At 50.7% G+C, this 20,150-nt stretch overlaps 1 protein-coding gene across 6 annotated transcripts in view; it reads left to right on the top strand.

Annotated features, from left to right (window-relative positions):
* The window catches only part of CTBP2 (C-terminal binding protein 2), a 168,284-nt gene that overhangs the window by 21,796 nt on the left and 126,338 nt on the right, over positions 1–20,150 (top strand). The window contains exon 1 of one of the 6 annotated variants that reach the window (XM_061403828.1): positions 15,485–16,431. The exons of the other annotated variants lie outside the window; for them this stretch is intronic. The gene's annotated coding sequence lies outside the window, so the exon portion shown is untranslated. Of the gene's footprint in view, positions 1–15,484; positions 16,432–20,150 lie in introns of those variants that run through there. 6 annotated transcript variants of the gene reach the window in all.

Here is a 20,150-nt window from a genome sequence, read left to right as displayed (position 1 = left end):
AGCGGTGGGTCACCTGGGTTGGCGTCCCACCCCGGAGCCAGGGTCCTGGGTTCCACTGCCACCTTTGCCAGCTCCTGTGTGTCACAGGGGACCCTGGTTTCTCTCAGGAGGAGGTGTATGATGAAGGCCGGCCCCTCTGCACCCAGAGGACGTGCTTGTGAGTGGTCTCTGTTGGACTGTGGGAAGGAAGCTACCGCCAGCTCACTCTTCGTAGTCTTAAAATACTCTCTGTGTTTGTTCATTTGGGGGAAATTTTATGAAATGAGTCTTCGAATTTTTGAAATTGTTAAGTGGGGATCATTGCACTTATTAGTGTTCTGGTTGTTGCTGGAGCTGTCTTTTCAGGGCTTGCGGTTTGTGCCCGGTGCCCCAGCGCTCAGGGCAGGGAGAGGGCTCACCGGGCGGAGTGACTCCCAGTGCGTTTTGCCAGCATTCAGTGTTAGCAAACCTCCTGATGCCTATGAGCTCAGACGCCCCTGACCTTGATTCTTGGCCTGAGATTTCCATCTAAGCATCCTTGGCCTCTTTGGGGGGGGTCATCTGTGAGCTGACACGCATACTGTGAGTGCAGCAGAGCCATGACCACGTGCTTAGAATATTTGGGGGAGCTTCCAGATGCAAAGAGGTTGGAGCCTGGGGTTTAGTTGCTGAAAGGTTGATGCCCCAGTGGGACAAGGGCTGTTTGAAGCAGCATTTTGAGCTGCTTGTCCCTGGGTGGCTTCCACACTCTTGACGGTTCTTCCTTGGGTGTGGGGTTAGGGGGGAGTGGGACACGACACCACCAGCCCATTGGGAGACCCGAGTCCTCCCAGCCTGGGGACCCGGCTGCTGGGAGGTTCTGGGGTCCAGAAGCTGCTACGACCACCCTGAGACTGCGTTGCCCTCCCATCCTTGCCCAGGGGAGAAAAGTTGCCCAAACACTGGAATTTATTAACAGGAAAAGTCAAAGGCTGGATTTTATTTAAAGGGCAGCGAAGTGGTTTCTGTCCGGAGGGGCTCTGGAAGCATCTTCAGTGGTTCCGTGTACACATGACCTTCCTACCCAGGTGGTGGCTGTCTGAGTCCTGGGGAGCACAGTAGGACTGCAGGTCTAGGCTCCCAGGGCCTGCCCGTGTCCTTCCTGCACCCAGGGTGCCTCCCCTGCGCCCTCCTGGGGCTCCACTCCTGTCTCTGCAGGGTAGCTCCCCAGGTTAACACAGGTAACAGGCGGGAAGCCGCTTCACTTGCATGGATCCTGAAATCGCAGCGGTCTTGGAGGGAAGGGAGTGGGCAACCGCTGCTGAGTGCGCAGGCCCCACTAGCTTTGGCGGGCAATCGTGCCTGAGGTGTGCCAATTGTCAAGTGACTATTTCAGAGAGCGCCAGTTAAGAAAGGCCTCTGCCTTCACTGGGAAACACTAGAAATATGTTAATTAGGTGGGTCTCTAATAATAATTTTTCTTGAGCACCGGGAGTGAGCCAGGAGGGGAGACGATAAGAACAGATGAATTTGGTGCCTTCATAATAGAAACAGCTGAGGCGCCCTTCCTGCTGGAGGTTGATCTTCAGCACATGAGGTTCTTTTTGGGCAGCTCAGTCACCTGCAGGGACACAGCCCTTTGAAATCTTGGTGGGATTTGAATCAAAAGCCCGTTCCCTTGGACAGCTTCCCAGGTGGCACTAGTAGTAAAGAACCCGCCTGCCAATGTTGGAGACATAAGAGACGCGGGTTCCACCCCTGGGCCCGGAAGATCCCTTGGAGGAGGGCACGGCAACCCACTCCAGTATTCTTGCCTGGAGAACCCCACAGACAGAGGAGCCTGGCGGGCTACAGGGGGATCGCACAGTCAGACACCACAAGCGACTAACCCTTGCACAGCTAGCCAACTGCGTGTATTGCTGGCTGTGCACAAGTCTGACAAGTTGTTTGGGTTTCACTAGTCTTGTGTCTCACACCCGAGAATCATGAATCACACCCAAGAATCACACCCAGGACCAAGAATCATGGTCCTGAAGGGAAGTTTCAAGGCTCTGGAAGCTGCCGGGAACACAGGAGGCTTGTCCTTTCCGAAAACGTACATTTTTGTTTCCATGTGGGTAGAGGTGGCTTGCTGGTTTAATTTTCTTTCTTAACATTTTGGCTTGGAGAACTTTTCTTTTTGGTTATGGTAATTATCCTTCCCTGACATGTAAATTGATTACACATTTGATTATCCATGAGCCTCCCTCTGCCTCTTATTTAGGCTTATTTTTAGCACAGTCCTTGAAACCTCAGCGTGAGACTGTCCATCTTTGGCTGTTTTTGAAGGTCGTTTTAATCAGGTGCCTCACAAGTCAACGTGGTGGGAACAGGCCTGGGCTGCTGGATGAGCTAGGGATTTGCTGTGGACATCTCCAAGTTCTGAGCTGTCTTTCTTCATCTTGGTCAACATGGGGATGAGTGAACTTGACTAGCAGCTGCCTGGTTGGATCTGGAAGGTCTCCGACGGTGGGATTACAAGGGCTGAAGCCTGAGCTAAGGTGGAGGAAACCTGAGGGCCTGTCCCCCACTTGGATAGGACCTGTTTCATAAGGTTCAAGCTTTGCTCCAGGTCAAAGTGATGCCTGTCCCTGGCTCTGTGTGCAAAAGCCCATTGCCAGCCTGGGTTTTGTAAATCGGTGAGAGCAGTGTGGTAGGGTTTGGGGGTTCGGGGGTCTCCCTCATCTTGTCCTGGGGGGCCTTTGCTACATCTGATTCTTCTCAGAGGCCACCTAAGTAAGTCAACAGTCCCGGTGGACTCCCGGATGTTTTCTGAGCCTCACCTTGATAAAGAATAAAAACGTTTTAGTGCTTGATTTGATTTGTTTGCTGGAGGATTAGTACAAAAGCAGGAAGGAAAAAGAATGTGTGGTGGAGGTGATTGCTGGAGACTGGCAGAGGGTTATTTACGGATTTTTGCTGACAGTCCTTGTTTAAAGGAATTCCCTGCGAGATTTATGAAGCCTTTCCAATTTATTGTCTTTCCAAGTAAGGTAAGCAAATAAATAGGTTATTCTCTTTTATTATGAACCTCGCCAAAGTAAGATTAAAAATAAGAGGAAACAGGGCTCCATTTTTTTTTTTTTTTCCAGCCCAGTGTGTTTCTGGAATTTGGAAAGCATCTTGGGAAGGCTTTTTGTTTTGTTTTTGGCTCGAGCTCATTGTGCATTTAAAAGATAAAGTCTGACCCTTGATATTGTGTGTGCTGTTCCCCATCCTTGAGAGCTGGCTGAGCTCCTGCAGGGGACCGTGGGTGGGGGGGTGCTGGCAGTGGAGCCCACCACAGTCAGCAAGGCCTCACAGGCCCCTGAACCAGCCTCCTGCTCTGAGATCAGTCACCACTGTGGCACCAGAGGGGACTCTGGGCCTGCAGACAGTATAGTGCTTTGTGAAAAAGAGCAAAATCTGTTCTGGTCAAACGGAACTTTTCCTCCACTTTCCTTCGTATCTACTTAATTTCCTCATCCCTTTCCCATTTTAATCTCCTTCTTTGCAGTTGTGGGTGGTTTTGATAGTTTGGTGAATTATGATTTTGGTGACATTGGTGTGTGAAGACCCAGGTGGAAAATTTTTTACTTCTAGGTAAAGAAGCAGCAGGAACATGAGACCTTGTAATAAAACAAACATCTCGTTTCCTGGTGGTGATGTCAGGGCTGAAGGTTTGGGTGGGGAAAAGTTTGACCCGACCCCTCCCAGCTGTAGCTCGCCCCACCCTTCCCCTGCCCGGAGCCCATTTGAAGTCAGAGCCCCTTCCGGGCTGTAGGCAGCGCCACCCGGGAGACACTCTGTTGCCATTTTGGGAGAATGTGTTTTATGTGTCTGTCCCTGTATGTCTGTGGCCTAGTGATGCTATTTTGGGGGGACTAATAGTCAGCGTTTTGGAGGGTGTCTTGTAACAGACCGCGCTATCCGAGTTCCTCAGCCCCCAGGCAGGTGGTAGGTGTTTGCTGTGGGTTGGGTGGATTTAGCTCTGCGGGGGCTGCGGGGGGCGGGTCAGGAGTCAATTGGACCTATGGCAGGGAGGCTTGGAAAGATGCCCCGGGCACAAATCCTGTGCAAATGGGCTCCATGGAGTTCGTCTTCCTTCCTGCCCACTTTCTCCATGGCACCTGCTCTCTGGTGGGCCTTCTGTATTCTCGCGGCTAACGAGCCTTGGGCAGTGTCCCTAGCTAGTGTGGTGGCCTGAACCAGCCTGACCCAGTCCGGCCCGCAAGGAGCAGGCCACGTAGCCAGAGGGCAGTGGACACGCAGGCGAGCCGGTAGGGAAGACTCCCAGTGGCCCGTGAACTCGCCAGGACAGGATGGGGAGAGGGGACCAGGCGTGCTGGGTGGTGATGTGGTGGTGGTGGTTTAGTCGCTAAGTCGTGTCCGACTCCTGAGGCCCAGGGACTGTAGCCTGCCAGGCTCCTCTGTCCATGGGGTTCTCCAGGCAAGAATACCGGAGTGTGTTGTGCTGAAGGGGGGAGTAAAGGAAACCCTGGAGGAGTTCCAGGGAATTGTCTTCTTTAGAGACAGTGGTTGCTGTGGAAGGCGCTGGGGGAGGGGTTTTGGTGCCCCCAGGTAGGAGGAAGCAAACACAGGTGTGCTACTTGGACCCGGGAAAGGGTCCCTTTAACTGGACCAAGTGGGTTGGGGGTACCCAGACCCCTGGGCGCTGGGGGTCTCGTTCACCCACCCGAGGTCTGGGAAGTCCTCTTGAAGGGGGTGGGCTATGGGCTCCCTCCAGCTCCCCCCTCTCCCCCCTCTCCTTGGAGGCCATCACGCCCTTTGCCCCATCCTTTTTATCATTGCCTGGACCTGAGATCACCTGGGGAAGCTTTGGAAACGAGCCCAGCCCCTCTGGAGGTTCTGAGTCCCCGGTTGCGGGCTGGAACCCGCCCAGTAGATTAACAAGCTCCCAGGTGGCTCTGATGGGCAGTCGGGTAGAGAGGCCCTTCCCCGCCCAGCTGAGGCCACGTGGCCCTTTCCAAGCCCGGGGGCTAGAAGGCAGGGCCTCAAAGAGTCGGCAACTCCTAACTTCCCTGCCCCACACGCTGGAGGCAGGGGCAGAGAGGGGCTTCTTGGGAGGCCCAGCCCCTCAGCCAGGTGTTGGCCGTGACAGGTACGCCTCTGCCGCCGGGCCAGGTGACCAGAGCCACTCACCGAGGAGCGGCCTGGTTCCCCATTGCCGGGTGAGAGTCTGTGGGGCTGTTTCCTTTGCCAGGCTCTCCTGGAGCCAAAGTGCCCTCAATTTGGCAACACAGGTGCCCGGGGGAGAGCTAGCTGCCGGGGTCCCATCCGCCTCAGGGCTCCTCTGGAAGGAAAGCGGGTGTCTCCCACCCTCGAGGAGAAACTCCAGGAGTGCTAGAATCTTCCTGCCGTGGTCAGTGTGTGGCTGCAAAGGAGAGAGTGGCTGTTGCCTAGGAAACAAAGCCGGAGGGCCTGACTCAGGCCTGTGGACCTCCTTGGGCTCCGTGCCTGGGTTGGGGGTGTGAACCCCAGGAATGGTATGAGTCTAGGGGAGGGTGGGGCGGGGAGGGTCCTGTGTGTGTTTTTTTGGTAGGAAAAGAATCCTGCGCTCAGCCGTGTCTCACGGGAATCTAGCACCCCTGCGGGAGCTTTCTTGGCCTACGAAGGCTGGGTGGGGTGTGTGTGCTGTGAACTCACCAGGACAGGAGGGAGAGAGGTGACCAGCGGGGCTGGGTAGTGCTGAAAGGGGAGTGAAGGAAACCCTGGAGGAGTTCCAAGGAATTGTCTTGTTTAGAGGCAGTGGGTTGCTGTGGAAGCCGCTGGGAGGAGGGGTTTTGGTGCCCCCAGGTAGGAGGGAGCCAAACACGCATGTGATACTTGGACCCGGGAAAGGGTCCCTTTAGCTGGACCAAGTGGGTTGGGGGTGCCCCAGGACCCTTTGTGAGTGATGCCACTTGGCTGCTGCCTCTGAATTATGGAAAGAAAAGGGTCTGAGAGTTGAAAAATAACACATCAGATCCTGGGGGACTGAGTGCTGAGTGCTGGGGTGAAGCCATTGCTGAGGGTTGGTGGTTAATGTGGGATGGGGGAGGAGACTGACCAGACCAACGGGCAGACCATGCTCTGACGCCCCCTCCGCCCACATGGGTGAAGAGGGTGGCAGAAAGCAGAGGGGCCTGAATGCCGCAGGGGGTCTGTCCTGACGCTTAGTCTCATTTTGCTGAAGTCCTCCTGCCCCGTTGGCCTCTGCTGTAGGTGCCAGGTGGCCTCCGTGGGTGCACTCGGGATGCATCTCTGCTTTTTCTGCTGTGGACTCTGGTGTGAGGCTCAAAGCCTTGGTGCCCCCTCGCCCGTGAGTTGGGAGCAGGAGCAGTTACTTGATGGCGTGCGTGGCTGTTGGACTGAGAAGAGGTAACGGGTTTAGGAGTTGGGCTGTGGTTTTGGGGAGCCCCCTTAGTCTTTGCACCCACAGCGAGCGAGAGCCCCAGGATGTGGCTTTTGAATGCTCGCCTTCCTCCCTTCTGATCACGTGCTTTTTAAAATCTCATCTGTAGTCTTTTGTTTCTTTAACATCATACAGGTGTCTTAAATGCCTTTGTGTGCCTTTGTTTTTGAAAGCAAACTTCATTGCCAGTGGAAAAAAGAAAGCTGGATCAGTCTTGGGGCTGCGGCCAGGAAGTGTGTGTTGGACTCAGAATTCAGTTAAGCAGCCGTGGTTCCCCCAGGTCAGGCTCAGGGAGGATACGGCAGGAAGGAGGTGCTTCCTTGTCCCCACGTAGCTGTGGGGTTCACTTGGGTTTGAAGGTAGGCTTCAGAATTCTTCCTAAAGACAACTGAGTGTTTTAATTTTGGTTTATTATAACCAAGGCAGAAATGTCATTTCAAAAGTCCAGTCCACTCTTTTTAGAGTGACTTATAGTTTACAACTGTGTTCTAATATGTTCTAATTACAGCCTCCAAACAACAACCTTGGTTTTCAGATGAAAAAAGACTCAGGACTCAGGTGAATGTGATGGCCCTCTGCATTCTCTGGGGGTGTCAGTGCGTTTCCTTGTCTCCTGGTCATTGAATGCTTTTTTAAAAGCTGCTGCTGCTAAGTCACCTCAGTCATGTCCGACTCTGTATGACCCCAGCTCTCCAGGCAAGAACACTGGAGTGGGTTGCCATTTCAGTGGATGTAAACTCACTGCCAAGATTTAACTTGGGTACCACTTACAGAATGATGACAGGATGGAGACACAGACGAGAGAATGGGTGGGCATGTGAGCAGGGCTCTGGCGGAATCCGGACCCACCTTGGCTTGTATCCTACCGTCCCAGACACTTCCCAAACATCCAGATATTTCTCAGCAGTGCCCCTTGACTCTGAGGGCCATAATGAGCTGGCTAGAGGCAGGTGCCTGCCCTGGGCAAGAATTTGACCCAAAATCTATGCACCATCTTTTGTGGGTACTAACCCACCTGCTGTACAGGTATTGGAACAAAACCAGGCACCTGGTAGCAGATTGTGCCTGGCCATTTGAGCAAGATCCAGGGACCCAAAGCGCCTCTCCTTGCTGCTTCACTCACAGTCTGAAGAGTGTGAGAAGCAAACCCAGGGTCAAGTGCAGATCCATGGGCTATAAGTGGATTTGAACTAACTTATCTTTTCTGATTTTTCTCTTGTGATATCTGTTACTTGCTGAGAAGAGTTTGTTTTCTGGGGCTGTCATTCAGAGCATCATTTTGTACCATACCATTAAAATTTTCAGAGTGTTTGCTGATTTGTGTTCATTGAAACTAAATTCATTAGGGTGATGTGAAAATAGCGCTCAACTGTTTACCAAATCGGATTCTTGTTTTTGATATTCCAGTGCATCATCTGTTCTCACTTGAATGTCGTGGAATTAGTTGGTTAAGTGTTATGCAGATGAAAACTCATGTTTTAGTGGAGTTTTTTTTTTTTTTTTTTTTATAATTTGGATGCATTTATAAGAATATTATACCCAAGGTGCTCTATTTGCCATTTGAAGTGGAATCTACGGATGTGAGGATGTTGGGAGCTTGACTTGGCCTTGGAAAGTTTTCAAAACTTGCTGGGATCTTGACCCAGATCCAGGTGCCGAGTCAAACTGGTTGGAAACCCCCCTCACCCGACTGTCCCTCACCAGCTGGGTGACCTCTGGCAAGTCACCCAGTCCTGGGCCAGGCTCTGTGAAATTGAAATTCTTGTATTTCTTTTACAAGGTTCGCTTGAAGACTTCAACAAGAGCGCTGTTATTTCATTGGTTTTCAACATTTGGGGACTGAGTTCTGTCATAAAAACTGATAATATGGCATAGCTTAATTAATTTATTTTTTCCCCATTCTTAGTAGACTTATTAAACAATGCCAAGTCTAAGACTTGATATTTTTAGAGTTGATGGCCATGAAACCAATTTTGCAAACCTTTTCCAAAGAAAGGACAGTTGCTCAACTTTTTACTTGATCATTGAGAGTCGAGTTGTGACCAGATTTCCACGTGAATGCCACAGCTGTGTGGCAACAAGAGAAGTTAATAGACGCACTTCCAGAATTGCTGGCATCTCTTTTCAGATTTGGTTCAGTGGTCATGTAGCCTTGGATTATGGTGTTCAGAGAGAGCTGAAGGCCTATATTGCTTCCAAAATAAGCCTCTCTTGAGATCGAGTTGGAACGTGTAAGTGTGGTGGAGATGACCAGATGTCCACCAGAGATCTGTGCTTCGTGTCAGTGGTGGGGACTTCTGCTCCGGTGGCTGCCCCACCGCCACTCTGGCAGCTCCTGGAGACCCGGGTAGTTGTTGCCAGTGGAGCCCTGGTGGCAGTAGGTGTCACTTCCTGGGAGAAGTGGTTAGGAAGCAAGTGTGCTTTACCCAGTCTTTCTTACCTGCATTGTCAACCGGGTGTGGCCAGTCCAGAGGAGAAAGTGAGGATCCTGGACCCTTGAATCGCCACGTGAAGAGTTGCCCACCCATCGGGAGCACTGATCATTTCGTGATACAGAAGTAAGCTTTTATTGTGTTGAGTTGATATTCAATTTTGGGTTCATTTGTTAAAGCAGATAGTGTGAACTAACAACGCTGAGTTTGTGTAGTTGATTAACTTGATCATCCATCAAACCAACCCCTGCCTCACGCTCTGCTTCAGTGAGCAGGCGGCCACTTCTCCAGGTCCCCAGGCTTGGCGTCATGCCTTTCACTTCTCCACCTGCCATGTCCATTCGTCACTAAGTCCTGGAGATCCCGTCACCCTCCCCTCGTTGCAGGGGGCCCCTCCCTGAGGGTGAGCATCCCTGCACATCCCCTGCCTCACACCTGCCAAGTGACAGCCACCTAAAACATGGGGTGTGGCCAGGTGGCCCCGGAAGTCTCTCTGTCACTTGTTGGAGAAGATCAAAAGCAAGCCTTGGGTGGGAGAAGTGTTGCAGTGACTTGGCATGGTGTGGCTGTCATGAAAAGACACCTCTGATTTTTCCTTCTGGGAATGTAACTGGTGGCCCCAAACACCTTCTGCAAGTGGACTCCAGCACCGCATTCACGGAGCCCTCCTTCCACAGGCCTCTCCTAGCTAGGGCCCGAGCTCGGTGGGGGATGCCAGCCTGTCCGCCGACTCCTCCCAGCAGCCTGTCCTCTGGGCCTAGAGACTCCCCTCTGGCCTTGAACCGCCCGGCAGGCCAAGGTTTCACCTTCCCTGTCTCCTCTAGAGGAGTCAGACCAGCGTCCCCTCTGCCCCCTGTTTCACGTCTCCCAAGAAGTCTCTGGTACAGTCTGTTATTCATCTTGTTCTGGTATCTGTTTTTGGAGGTATCTGAACTAACACACACTGAATTTAAGATAAGGTAGGTCAAAGGGTCACTGCCCAGGAATTCCTTCCAGTTTGGGAAGCAAGTTTCCCTGCCTCCACAGGGCCAGGTCTGCCCAGATCCAAGGTCTAGGATTCCGTCGGGAGTGGGTTTCTGTTCCTCTTGTGTGACAGCAGCGACTCTTTAAGGGTGCTTTTGTTGTAGCTTTCCTGCCATCTGGATGAAGCATCAGTAATGGAACTGTAGCGGGTGCCACGTTGACCTTTTGGAGTGTTCACGCCCTAGCTTTTAATGGGAAAGTTGCATGTATTTTCAGTACTTGATACTTTAAAACCTCTTGGGTGATAGAGAGTCTGGTAGGCGCAGTCCATGTGTGACCTGGCACTGGGAACGCGACTGACGCCGAGAGGTCTGACCCATAGGACTCAGCATCTAAGGGCAGCCCCGTTAAACATCAGATGGAGTTCAGCGGCTTGTTTCCAAATGGGCCTTTGTAATCCGTGTGCTCTGTGGGAACTGTTTGTGGTCAAACAGCTGGGAGAGACTGAAGGCAGGAGGAGAAGGGGACAACAGAGGATGAGATGGTTGGGTGGCATCACTGACTCGATGGACATGAGTTTAAGCAAGCTCTGGGAGCTGGTGATGGACAGGGAAGCCTGGCGTGCTGCAGTCCATGGGGTCACAAAGAGTCAGACACTGAGCGACTGAACTGTGGTCAAAAAAAGGCTGCTCTTGGGGGTTCTACCTTGAAGCACTGGAACCTACTGGATGCAAATGTGACTGCCCTGTGGGTTTATTCTCATTGGGTTGGGACCTCCTGTTTTATCAGCCTGCATTTGTACAAACAGCCCTTAGCCTGTCCTGGGCCTCCTTGAATTCACAGGTCTGTTTCTGGAGAGAACGGGTGTTACTTAGACGCCCGCTACTCCTACACTCTGGTTTGGGGTGACGATCCGTCTGGGCCTCTGGGGTTTCAGCTCTTGGTGGGGAAATGGCCCTGGCCTTGTGGGTATGTCTGTGGTTGTCATTTTTCAGATGGGCCAGAGCCAGCGGTTCCCCCCAAGTGGTCACGTGGTACAGCGAACCCCCCAGACCCCAGGCCCAGCGCTCTCCACCCCCTTGCCCATCGGTCCATCTTGACTTGGCAGTGTTTCTCAATGGTTCTCAGTCCTTGCTCAGCTCCACCCCTGCCTGGGTCCTTGAGCATGCATCTCATTTCTGAAGCTGACTTTTTGTGATTCCTTTAGTTTAGTTTTTCCTTTGAGATAGGACTTGGGGGAGGTGTTCAGCAGGGTGGGAACGGGGATAAATCCTAGTGAGCCAATCCCTTTGTTTTGGCAGATTCACATACCTGGGTACCCCCAAGTATATCACAATATACAGCTTAGCACCAATCCAGAAACTTACTTCATGACCCTTGCCAGGTAGCCCCCATTCCAGTCTCCCTGGTCATCTCTGGCAAATACTCTCCACTCCCACAATGATTAATTTTTCATGTTCTAGCACTTAGTATACTACCTATGTGTACACACGTTATACATACATGTGTATGTACACAGACAATATTACACACATGTATTATACCACGTACACCTTTCAGCAAAAGCTTTCTAAACTCACTGTAACGTGTTTGTTGAAATTTTGGGGTGTTCTCACCTGAACAGTTGCCTGCTCCTTTTTTACGTGCTGTGTAGTATTCCAGTGCAGCATCCTCTGTAGCGAGTGTATCCATGCACCTGTTGATGGACACTTTGGCAATCCTAAGTAAAACTGGAGTGAACCATTCTCGTACATGCCTTTTTATGGACATATGTTTTCATTTCTCTTGGGTAAACTCCTAGAAGTGGAATGTTGGGTCATAGAATAGGTGTATGTTTCGTTTTATAAAGCAGTTATAATAAAGTTTTACACTGCGGCCAATCACGTGTGGAAGATGGAGCTATTTTTTAAACCACTTAGCAGAACGCTGGCTTTCTGCTCGAGGGCAGTACAGTGGCATGGGGGACACCTTCCTCTCCCTTGGTCCCTCCGCTAGTGAGATGGATGCAAAGTTTGCCCCGCTGCTCTGCTGGGGGTGGGCCATGAAGTGTCCTTGCTTTGGAGTGAGGAACCTTTTTGTTTTATTTCGAGGCCTGCTTTTCTTGGCTTTCCCTGGCAATTCAGGACAATCGTTGATTTCCCCTGGGCCGTGTCTCTCCCTGCTTCCATTCCCACGCCATCTCCCACCCCCTTCCCTACCTCTCCAATAACTGTGCTCTCCAGTGAAGCATGAGGGTCAGGGCCTTCAGTCCCTCGTGTTTCTTAACACTTGTGCCCACGGTTTTGCATTCACGACTGACAGAAGTTGATTTTCGGAGCCCGCTGATCATCACATGGGAGCATGTGCATTTCTAGTTTGCTTCAGTGTGGGGGAACTGGCTGAGCAGGTGTGCTACGCAGCTCTCTAACCAGCCGCAGACCAGTCACCCTGTGAGCTGGGCCACCCAGGAGCCCAGTGGTCTGGGGTGTGCTGGCCTTGGGGAGGCTACTGCCAGCTTCTCCAAGTCTCTTCGGGGCCAGTGCTTTTGGGGATATGGTTTATAGGTCCTAATGAGTGGATTACATTTTACTTTTTATATCTTGTCTTTTTGGAGAAAGTATTGGTTGTCCAAAAAGTTCATGCAGGTTTCCCCGTGAGCTAGAAAAACCCAAGCAAACTTTTTGACCAACCCAATGTTTTGAGGATTTAAAAAAGAAAAAAGGATACCGTAAGAAGGGATGAGATTGGGAAGGACTAGTGTTGTTTAAAAAATGGACGTACAGGAACCACAGATTTCAGGACAGTTGGCTGTGAACAGTTCTCTTTTTCTGAGTTTAGAGAGATGGTGTGAGTCCTTGAGCTCACCCTAAAGAGAAATGATTCGTTAGAGGGAGTTATGGGATCAGAGGCCCTGTAACGACAAAGGTCCATATAGTCAAAGCTGTGGTCTTTTCAGTAGTCATACACGGATGTGAGAGCTGGGCCGTAAAGAAGGCTGAGCGCTGCAGAACTGATGCTTTCAAATTGTGGTGCTGGAGAAGACTCTTGAGAGTCCCTTGGACTGCAAGGAGATCAAACCAGTCAATCCTGAAGGAAATCAACCCTGAATATTCATCGGAAGGGCTGATGCTGAAGCCCCAATACTTTGGCCACTTGATGAGAAGAGCCAACTCATTGAAAAAGACCCTGATACTGGGAGAGATGGAGGGCAGGAGGCAAAGGGGGTGACAGAGGATGAGATGGCTAGATGGCATCACCGACTCAGTGGACATAAATTTGAGCAAAGTTTGAGAGAGAGTGAAGGACAAGGGGAGCCCGGCACGCTGCAGTCCATGGGGTCTCAAAGGGTCGGACACAGCAACTGAACAACAGCAGCAAATAGGAGTTGAGGGTTCTACCGGCAGCTGAGGTCTGGCAACGCAAGCTGCTGCTTGGGCCGGGTCCGGGGCAAACTGAGAGGCACGATGGTGAAGGAGAATTTAGGGGAAGCCATTCTGTGAGGAGCCCTTCTAACGGTACCATCTGATTGAGATGGAATTTTAGATACTTCAGGCTTCCCTGGTGTCTTAGACAGTAAAGACTCTGCCTGCAATGCAGGAAACCTGAGTTCGATCCCTGGGTCGGGAAGATCCCCTGAAGAAGAGACTAGCAACCCGCTGCAGTATTCTTGCCTGGAGAATTCCATGGACAGAGGAGCCTGGTGGGCTACAGTTCATGGGGTGGCACAGAGTCCGACGAGACTGAGTGACTACCACTTTTTTTTTTTAATAATACTTTTTAACTAGACCAGTTGAGTTGAACTGGGTCATTCTCCCAAAATGACATTTGTCTCAACTGGATTTTTTTCTGGGTGTTTTTAGAGAAAATGATTGGAGTTTTCATTCTCGCCCGGGAATTGTTGTGATTCCAATGTGGAGGTAGACAAACGTAGGGGCAGGCATGGTCAGTTCCAGGATCAGAGACTTAATCAGGGTCTGGACTTGGCTGAGTCTCGGACTCCCAACAGGGTAAAGCAGTGCTGTCCATGCTAGTGAACAATCTGAGTCTGGGGGCGGGAGGGACTTGCAGTCACGTAGCTGGTATGTGGAGGTGGGAGGGTGGTGAGGTACATCTGGAGCTCCTTGGAGGGACTGAGGAAGACAGTGATTTGGGAGCGTCTGAGCGGGAGTTCAGGCAAAGTTGCTGTCTCTCCTTCTTCCATATCTGCTTCTCTAGCACTTGGTGTTCTGTTCTTGCTCGTTCTGGAACTCCTTGAAGACAAGGTTATGTCTGTCTCCAAATCTGGCTCTCGGCAGTGCCTGCCCCTCCGTTGGTGCAGTAGCAGAATGGGTCTCAGAGTGGTGTGGGGTCCAGCTGGGAAGGTGGACGGCAGATGAATAGGGGCTGTCAGCCTTGACCATCAGGAAGGAGTCCATGCCAGACTTTTTGGATGAGTGGGTGTGTGTCTGTATATGGCTATAGCTACAGATATGTGTGTATACATTGGGTTCATTAAGCTTGATAGACAGCAAGGCTCAAAAATAAAGCACTGAAGCTGGAAGAGTCTACCGGGGCGGGGGTGCTGGACGGATGACTTCTGTGGGCCCCAGATGTGGGGAGATGGGAGGGAGCACATGTGGTGTTAACTGGGAAGGCCCCCCTCTTAGGAGGAGACTTGGGGTGCAGGAAGCACTCAAAAGGTCTCCCACGACACATAGACGTCTAGGTTCAGCCGTGCTGTCTGGTTTCTCCGTGGGTGCCGGGGTCAGCTTGCAGGATCTGGCCTCACGGGTGGTGTTTACTGGCCCTTCCCCTCCACGAGGTGGGGGGGTGAGGGTGGGTAGGGGTGGGGGTCCGCCACCCAAGGAAGGATGTACACCTGAATCCAAAGAGAAAGCGGAGTTCCCGTCATAACGCTTCTTTCCACGTGCTTGCTCTCTGTCAAGCCCCAGTGAATAGAGAATTGGCTCTAAGTCTCAGGAGTTGCCTGTTGTAAATGGAGTTAGAACTGGAGTTACAGAAACTTGGTGTCTCTGGAGCTTTCCTCTCCCATCCCCGAGAGAAGTAGGTTTCCTAGAGGCAAAGTGACCTGCCTGAGGTCACAGTGTAGGATGAGACAGCAAGGTGTCTGCAGCTGAGGTTTCTCAGCTCCAGCCCAGATTTGGTTGTGAAGCGTATCCCCCCAACCCTGGTCCTCTCCCAAGCTGCCCACGAGACGGTGGGTAATCTGTCTCCAAGGCTCCCTGAGTTGTGCGGGCACGGGTCTGGCCTCTGCTCATCTCCTTCCTCCACGGGCAGCGCCGCTTCCCCAGGAGGAAGGCAGTGGGTGCAGAGCTCGGCTGGGTGGTCTCCCCAGCCTCTGCCTTGATGCTTCTTGAGATAATTTTAGGATCCTCCTGCAACATTGGTTGGAGAGGGTGGTGGTGAAGCAGTTGACCTACCCATGTTTCATCAAGTTTGGCTGAGATACAAACAGATTGGCAGTGAAAAGTCCCCTTTCCGTGGTCTTAGAACAGACTCAGAGAGCTCTCTGTTCCTCTGCTGTCGCCTCTGCTGACTTCTAGGGTATCCCCACGTTAGTCCCTAGTTCTGAGGTTGAGCAGTTATGAAGCGTCTGCACCCCCGTTGGACACTTGGTATGCGACATGCTTAACTGACTTGAGGTACTTTGGTCTGTTTTCTTTATGAGTGCTTGTAGTTGGCCGGGGGCTGGGGAGGCAGCCTTCGTTCTGCTTGCCTTCCAGTGGAGATGCTTTTTCCCTATTGTTGTTGCTCAGTCGCTAAGTCGTGTCTGACTCTTTGCAACGCCATGGACTGCAGCACGCCAGGCTTCCCTGTCTTTCACCATCTCCCAGAGTTTGCTCAAACTCATGTCCATTGAGTCGATGATGCCATCCAACCATCTCATCCTCTGTCGTCCCCTTCTCCTCCTGCCTTCAATCTTTCCCAGCATCAGGGTCTTTTCCACTTGAGTTGGCTCTTCTCATCAGGTGGCCAAAGTATTGGAGCTTCATCTTTAGTTTTTACAAAAAACTACCCTTATTATTAAAACACAGTAGTGCCATGGACCGTGTGTGTTGTCTTGAGTTCCCCAAACAGTTGATGTTGACAAAGGCTTGCATTCCGTAAGTTGAGAAGAGGAGGGCTACAGTGTAAGGCTTTATCTGTATCTCTCAGCATTTCAGAAGAAAGATATATCTGTGCTCTGTGTTTAAATATAGCCTGGTGTTTGCTACTGAGTTGGAGAAGAAGCAATAGAATATGTAGGTCATTGACTTAGAAGAATGAGTTTGGAGTTTTTCTTTGCATCTGATTAACACCGTCTTACAATTGGGCCGTTGATGCTGTGCCATAATTGGGTTACACAGAGTTCAACGAGATACCTGGGAGGGAAACTGCAGGAATCATAAGAAATACCTTTGCCCCTTAAGGCATTCAGGGGTGTGACTTGGCGTTGGTCCCAGGGGCCAGGTGCTTCACAGCCAGTGTGGAAGCGTTAAGCCCTCTGGAGTTTTATGGGGAGGAAGCATTCTCAGAGCTGCTCTCCGGAGCAGATCCCCAGGAACAAGGGGAGAGGGCTCTACCTAATCAGGGTAAATGCCAGCGGTGTATTTTAATACATGCTTGATTCAGAACGCACTGTTTGGAATTGCATATTTAAAAGGAAACTGCCGTCCCCCTTTGAAGGTACGTGACATTTAAAAGATCTGTAGCAGGCGATAGGTTTGACAGCTTCGAATTATATTTGAAAGAGTTTTTCTTTTGAGAAAGAAAATGATTACTTCTATTTTAAATGTCATCACAAAGATATAAACATGTTTAATCAAATTATATATTTAATTTATGTAGAATGTAATTTTTATTCCCGCGGAGGAGTCGCTGGTTATTTCTTTATCAGCTTTGAAGCTGGGCAACATTTGAAAGCGTTCAGCTTTTTTGAGTAAATGGCTATTTAAGGGTTTATGGAATCCGAAAAAATAGTATTATGATGGAAATATGTTTTATCTGTACACTGTACCGAATGGCACATTTTGGGGAGAGGGGGACTACTTTCATGATTGTTTCTGGGAGGCATTGAGGATAAACTCCTGTTGAATGGATTGAAAGAAGTGTGACCCTGAAGACAATAAGGCGAGACAGCAAAGATGCTCCTGTAATTTTCTCCTTCTGGGTTCTTTGAATCAGCAGGGAGGTGCCGGGGAGTATTGAGACTGACTGCCAGCTCTCCTTAAAAGGGAGACAACACGCGATCTCAGGGGACAGACTCCAAACGCCACCAAAGACCTTGAGGTTGATACAGTGTGATTAAGTTGGGTCACAAGAGGCTGACAGGGAGTTTAAGGGCAGCCTCAAGGTCCCCAGGCTGCTGGAAAAGCAGGAATGTCAGCTGTGGGTCAGCTCAGACAGGTGGCTCGCTGGTTTTGCCAATCTGCTCGGACTCACCAGCTCCAGAACTTTCTCTGAGTGAGCTGGGTGTTGGAAGGTGGCCAGCCCAGCGTACAACCACATGTGTTAGCCAGGGACGGTCTTGCCCTGTTCCAGCCTGCCTCCTGGTGTTTTGAGGCAGCCCAGTGGGGTCCGGGAGCCCTGGGGTTCCTTGCCCACTCATCCACATGGAGCAGCCCTGGGGGCTGGCTTTCTCCTGTCCTCTCTGGAGCTGTTTTGTGAGATGTGACCTGGGGAGCCCTGGGCAGCTGGCAGCAGCTGGGCAAGAGAAACCAGTCAGTTGTGCCTGTTCCCAGGAAAGATCTTACGTAGCAAGCATCTTTGCCAGCTCCAGCGGAGAAGGTCAGGGTTCAGGAGCCATGTACCCTGGCAGCCAAAGGAAGCTGATCCCAATTCAGAGCGTGAAGCATGTCAACAGGCTAGGCTCCTTGTGGCTCCTTGTAAACAAACCCTGGTCCACCACAAAAAGGAATTGCCCTGCTTATTGGTCAGCATGCGCCAAAGGAACAGCCAAAACAGGACAAAGCTACTTGTTATTTTTGTAATTAAGTTTGTCATTGTGATATAATCAATCACATGTAAGTTGTTAAGACCCTTTACCTGGTTTTCCCCCAGTTGGTAACATCTTGTAAAACATAGTGATGATAAGGTGACCAGGAAACTGATACTGATACAGTCCGCAGATACTGTTCAGATTTCCCCAGTGTTACATGTATTCGTTTGGGTGTATTCACTTCTCCTGTAGTTGTATCATGTTCCACCATGAAGATACACAACAGTGTCCCAGCCCACAAGGGTGTCCCCTGTTCCCCGTTTCCAGCCACACCCACTTTAGGTGGCGCAGACAGTTCATGGCCAGCATACAAGCTTGTCAGCAGGGCTGGCTGACTTCCAAAACCCTGCTTACTCAGAGAAAGTTCTGGAGCTAGAGTGTCCTGCCTCCTCCCCAGGCCCTAAAGCCTGACAGCCTCTCATCTGTTCTCCATCTCTGTAATTTTGTCCCTTAAGAATGCTATAGAAATGGAATCAGATGATATGTGATGCGTAGCCTTTTGGGGCAGAGTGTTTTCCCTCAGCACAGTTCCCTTTGAAATTCGTTCAGGTTCTTGTATTGCCGGCTGGTTCCTTTTTGTTGCTGAGGAATATTCCATCCCAAGATTTTTTAACCCAGTCTTAGACTGGAACCCTGGGTAAGAGGAGATGCATCGTGGAAACCTGAGAGTTGCAAAATGAGAGGAGTGAGACCTCTCTGGCCTCTGCTTAGCTTGCCCGCATCTTGCAGCAGATGTCCATGGGGGTGGTGTTTGAAGAAGCTTGTGTGCTCTGATAGCTTGGCTGGTTTGGGAAGCCAGTGGAAGGGCCTGCCTTCACCCTGTGAGTTCTGTTCACGTGTGCTGTTGTGATTTTGAACCGTGCACCCGGACTGAAACAAAAGTTGGGATAAAAGGTGACTGGATTTTGATATTTTATTATTAGCACTGCTGCTATGAAAATAACAGACGGAAGTTCTGGTCTTGTGCACAAGAGAAGTTAAAAACTGCGTGAGCATGATTTCTTTAGAGGAAACCCTGAGCACCTCACTGGCGTTGGCATGCCTTCATGAGAGCTGTAAAGTGACATAGCCCCAGAATCTAATTTCACAGGGAAAGTTTTGAGGTGTTCTTCCCTCAGAAAGTGGATGTATTTGCACTGTGTTAAACATACATGCTTGTGTATTTGCACACGTGTCCTGTCAGTGAGGACAACATTTATGAAGATATTACCCCTATGCAAGGTCATCTGTATTTTCAAAATTAATGAGTGCAACGGAGTGATTCGGTATGTGAAGAAGTTCGTTGACGATCCCCAGTGTTACTTAGCCTGATACATATGAATCAGGAGGTTTGTATCATCAGGCTGTTTGTAGGGGGAGGTTCCCTTTCCCGATAAGATGCTCTCTGAGGTCTCATCTGGCTCTGGGATTTATTCTTTCTGTTTTTTTGGCTGCACTGCACGCCATGTGGGAATGTGGGATCTTAGTTCTCCGACTAGGGATCGAAGCCGCGCCCTCTGCAGCCATGCATGGAAAGTGCAGAGTCGTAACCGCTGGAACACCAGGGAAGTCCCTGGGATTCATTCTGAAGACTAGAATTTGTTGCCTGTAGAGGAGACTTACTTTGGCCCCGTGAATTTCCTTTCCATTCGACCTTGGGGGTCTTCACTCGTGTTTGTATTTGCGGGGTTGCACTGCATCCTGCTCCCTGCGACATGCCTAGCGCTGTAAATGGATTTTAAAAAGTGAAGTCTTCTCTTTGGTTGCAGGTACAGCAGCCGGTCCATTTGATGGCAGTGAAGCGCTTCATGTCACACCGAAATCTCCCCTGAATCTATAGGTTTGGGTTTGAATACATTTGTTTTGAAATAAAACAGAATTTCCTTTAGGCCTTTCTTCTTCGCAGGACTCTGGATTCTTGAATCACCCTAGTCCTGTTAGAAAAGCATTTGTTACACAGTAGAAGTGTTCACAGATACATGTTAGAGCTGAGTGCTTTATCTGTGGCATCATGCATCACCCCACTGTGACCCCTCATTCTAGGTAAGAGCGGTCATGTCCTGGGTTTATTGGTGAAGAAGCGAAACAAGGGATCAGGCAGCTTTTCTGGGGCCACTCACAGCCCTTCAGTGCTCCTTGCTAGTGGGCTGGTCTCCAAGTTCTCCAAGATAAAAATTATGATGTCCCTGCTCACCTTCCCTGGTGGCAGCCATCAGGTTTCCCTGGTGGCCCAGATGGTAAAGAATCGCTTGCAGTGCAAGAGACGTGGGTTCAACCCCTGGGTCGGGAAGATCCCCTGGAGGAGGAAATGGCAACCCACTCCAGTTTTCTGGGAAATCCCATGGACAGAGGAGCCTGGTGGGTACAGTCCATGAGGCTGCAAAGAGTTGGACACGATGGAGGGATTAACGCCCTTCACTGCTCACCT

This window comes from Bos javanicus, chromosome 26 (assembly GCF_032452875.1).
Source record: "Bos javanicus breed banteng chromosome 26, ARS-OSU_banteng_1.0, whole genome shotgun sequence".
NCBI classification, from domain to species: domain Eukaryota; kingdom Metazoa; phylum Chordata; class Mammalia; order Artiodactyla; family Bovidae; genus Bos; species Bos javanicus.
The sequence above is the reverse complement of the archived record's forward strand: the minus strand, read 5'-3'. Positions and strand labels throughout refer to the sequence as shown.